We start from the raw sequence: 4,556 nt of genomic DNA, 5'->3' as shown, positions 1-4,556 counted from the left end.
GTTGTGATTGAGAAAAATATTGGGAGTGTCTTTATTTTCAGGTTTTGAAGAACTGTTTTATCAAAATACAGACGGCACTCTGCCGAAATTTTTGTAAAAATTACGGAGATTTTAAATATCTAAAAAATTAATTTATGTTTGGACTTTAAATAAAGGTTTTTAAAATCTGAAAAAAAAAATTTACCCACAAATTTAAAAATGAACAAAAATTATTTTAAAATCCCTTGTAGTATATTTAATGGGTTACCGGTAGGCGAAGTATGGTAATTCATTAGGTGTACTACGGGAGCATGTTATATCTTATGAGGAGTAGGGTGTGACATATTTTAGTGGTATCAGAGCTAGTTTTTAAAGTAAATTTTGAGCTGTGAATTTGAAATATTTTTCGATAAGTACAATTGCTCAAATGTTTGATACATATAGTACATTTACGTCATAAATATGAACTAACAGGGAGAAATCTCCTTGTGTTGGTTGTACAGGAAATAGAAAAAAAAATCCTGTGAATAGATATGGACAAGGGGGATAAAACGGTAGAGCAGTCTGATACAGCTAGCGTACAAGGAGAGGCCCCAGTTTCGCAGAGCGTTGGAGGTCCAATTGCACCAGTCTCTCCTATACAAATTACTGGACAAATGGCTCAGCAGATGGCCATGTTCTTTCAAAGAAAAGGTCGATGTCACACCAGCCAAGTACAAACCAACCCCCTCAAGAGCAGCATGAAAAAGAGAAAAGTGAGAAACCTATCGGTCAAAGTTCTAGTAGTAATTTGGGAAAGAGAAAAGATTTTGAGGGACCCCGAGCTCCTAAGTATGACAGAGGCGGATCTTCAGGGTGGAAGCAATCAAGAACCATTCATCAAAGAACCAGAAGTTCCTACCTTATCCGTATCTGTGACATTTGTAGAAAATTTCATGGGGGTATTTGCCATAGGGTCACTGGAGCCTGCTTCAATTGTGGTGGAATTGGACATTTCTCCCGAGATTATACTAATACACGTCGATTTATGCCACATACTACACTAGAGGAATCAGTTCAAGATTCTGATTTTAGAGGCTCATTAATAGTTAGTAGGGGCAGAGGTAGAAGTAGAGATAGCACTTCAGGTAATCCTCGCACAATGGACCAACCCGAGTAGAGGAATACATTACAAAGAGGGAACGCCATGCATCGAGGGGAAGAAGCAGAGACTTCAGATGTAGTTGCCGGTATGTTCATAACTTGTGAAAGGAATAATTATGTACTATTTGATTCCGGCTCTACTTTTTTATATGCTAAGGTTAAAATTATATGTTCTACTGCTATTCCCTTGCATGGAGATAAACTTTAATGTGTTAGTAATTAGTCTTTTAGGATAAGAATTGCGATAATAAGCGTGATTGGAATTAATTTTGGAAAAGTTTCTAGTGAGAGACATCTCCTAGACTACGATAAATTATAAAGTTAATTAGTAAGCTTAATTAGGTAAGGCAAGAGGACCAAAAAGTAAGTTATAGCAATATATCTGCCCTAGATGGAAGTAAAGGTATTACTGTTGATAGATGTCAGTAAGTACCATAATCAAAATAAGTTTAAGATATTAGTGGATTTGAAAGAAATAAGACATAGGAAAGTTTGATCTATTGGGATGTATCATAGTAACTATGCAATATTCTTGATGTTTTTGCTGTAAGCTGTAGATTATAGTACTGACTTAAGATTTATTGTGTAGAGCTATGTACTACTCAATAGTACCTAAGGATAAGAATAGTTATAAATGACTTTCGCTCTGGTACAAATATACCAGAATAGAGTTTTATTACTAGAGCTGAGTTTGAAAATCCTAATTCGAGATTTAAAACTCTATAATTAGAATATCAAAAGATCATGGTTGCAAGGTAGTGAGAGTTAAAGACTCCGTTACCCTAGCATGAATTACAGTACATCAAGAATTGTTATGGGACTAGAGATTTTAGTATGGTCAAAAATTAAAAATAACACTTATAGGGCTAAGTCATCCAGTCTCCGATATGGGGTTTATAGTTGTTTTGATATTGCAATGGATCTTTTGCTCAAAGTTTAGTAAGGAACAATATTCTATTTGTGTAGCAGTAAGACACAAAATATAATTTTATTCCCCTAGAAGAGACAGGATGCTATGGATGACAATTATAACCTATAAAACAGTTAAGGAATGATATTCTACTGATAACAATAATTCGATTGGAACTAATTGGTCAGGTATTCTTTAGGAAGATCACAATTTTATTGTGCAGATCATAAGGATTAGATTAGGATTAATGCGAAACTTTTGAATAGCATGGGAAAAAGGAGAGTCCGGTAGACTCCCTTCTTAAGGTTAAAGAATTGTTTATGGTTCAAAAAAAAAAAGGGGTAATGATCGCAAACCAGCAGAAAATAAGCTATAGAATATCGATAGATAAAAATAGTTGTGGAAGTAAAAATTAGAATAGTTGGTGCAAATGTAATAAAGAAACATTATGAATATTAGTAAAAGTGTTGACTAGAATGGTCAGAGGACCAAATCAAAGTAATATTGAGATCTAATGGATTTATTAGGGACGATAAGAGGTGCTAAATTATGACTCGACAGTCAAGTTAAAGAAGAAGATAAGATTGAGGAATAAAATAATTAAAGTTAAGTTGTGGAATAAAAAAAAAAAAAAGAAGAAGAAACAAATAGAACAGTAAGAAATGAGAAAAACACTAAATGAGGATTTGCCACCAGTGCAAACAACCTACTTAAGACTCGTAACAATATCCCGAACTATTTTATCAAGAAGGAAATAAGTTAAACAAAAGCAAACAAGATAGTACAAAATGGCACATAGGCCTTGGTCATAAATTGAGATGGTAAGATAATGGTTATGGACCTATGGCTAATAAGGAGATAAGCAATTCATATATGACCAACAAGGTCATTTAAAAAAAAAAAAAGACTACAAAGGAAAATAATTGCTAAAACAACAACAAGAAAAGACTAAAATATTCTAAACTAAACTGAAGGTTGCATCAAATGATCAAGAGATTTGATAAGAAAAGAGTAAAACTAAGTTCTCACCCGTATCATATGAGGTCCTAGAAAGAGTGGATCCACTAGCACACAGATTTGCTTACCTCTAAAATTTAAATGAATTTGAATCTAACTTATGACAGAAGCTTATAAGAAACTTGGCACACGAGGTGAGCAATTGATGAGAAAATAGTATTGGTTAAAGTGCTAAGGAACCATCATTCAGGCCAGGAAGCTACTTAGGACCGTGAATAGGACATGAGGAGATAGTACCCACAACTGTTCAGAGACTGATACTAGGTAAAATTTCGAGGGCGAAATTGTTTTAAGGGGGGGGGGGGAATTATAACACCCCTATTTACATAGCCTGGTATATGTTACTATTTTGGTGATCGATATCGGTCCGAACAATTAAGAGGATTAGAACTATGTTTAAGACACCTAGAAAGCCCTGATCGAAAATAAATAGTGATTACCAGATAGAAAAATAAAAATAGAAAAAACAGAATATAAAAGGTTAAATGAGCCGGGAGTCACAGCGATGGGTGACCTTTCCGGGAAGTGACTGCGAGGTCAGTCTAAACTCAAATTTCAAACCGGAAAATGCGATGCTGCAGTCCTTAGGACTATTACGAACACAGTGGAAAAGAGAAAATCACAGAAAAGAATTTTTAAGCAGGTCAAATAATTAGGTCAGGGATCCGAAAGAAATATCGAATAACTTGTAAACCGAATTGAACCGGTGAGGGGCGATTTGGTCAATTCACCCCTAGAGCTGACTCCTGACCTAACTATCCAAAAAAGTCTGAGAAATGGAAATTTTGAAATATGAAATTCAATTAAAGAAGTATGGGAAAAACAAAAGGAAAAGAAAATTAAATTAAAAAGACTTATGACGTCATCATGGTGATGCAAGCATGACCTCATTAATATTATAATTTTAAAATATGAAAAAGTGAGGATAAATAAGAAAAAAAAATAAAAAGAAAAAGTGGTCTTCTTCTTCTAATTTCCATCACTCTTTCTTTCTCTCTAATTCTCTCACAATTCCACCATTTTTAACCCTTAAAAGCTTGATTTCTCCTCCCTTCCTCACCATATAAACCCTAACCACCAACATTAAAGTTTGATTTTAGACCTTGGTGGAGTGATTAGTAACAAAAAGAAGAAGAAAAGAAGGAGACTTGGAGAATTAGAGAATCCATAAATCAAGGTATGTATAAATTGGTTTTAAATCTTTAAATACTACTTGAAATTTAGTTGAGATGCATGGAAATTGTAAAGAAAATGAAAATAATCTTGCATGCATGATGAGTAGAAAATTCAGCAGCCATGATGTTAGGAGAGGTTGAAGTGTTTTAGTTCAATGAATTATGTATATAAGCCTAATTAAGTGCGTAGAGAATGTTTAGATACCTTAATTGCATAAATTGAAAAACTTGGAAAAGTTAGGGTTCTTGACCTTAGGGTTTTGGAAGACCAAAATGTGAGAATTGGTCAAATGGTGTGTTTGACCTTGTTTGAGATGAAAAATGGCCATTTG

Source organism: Hevea brasiliensis, chromosome 13, assembly GCF_030052815.1.
Source record: "Hevea brasiliensis isolate MT/VB/25A 57/8 chromosome 13, ASM3005281v1, whole genome shotgun sequence".
NCBI classification, from domain to species: domain Eukaryota; kingdom Viridiplantae; phylum Streptophyta; class Magnoliopsida; order Malpighiales; family Euphorbiaceae; genus Hevea; species Hevea brasiliensis.
This window is presented reverse-complemented; position numbering follows the sequence as displayed.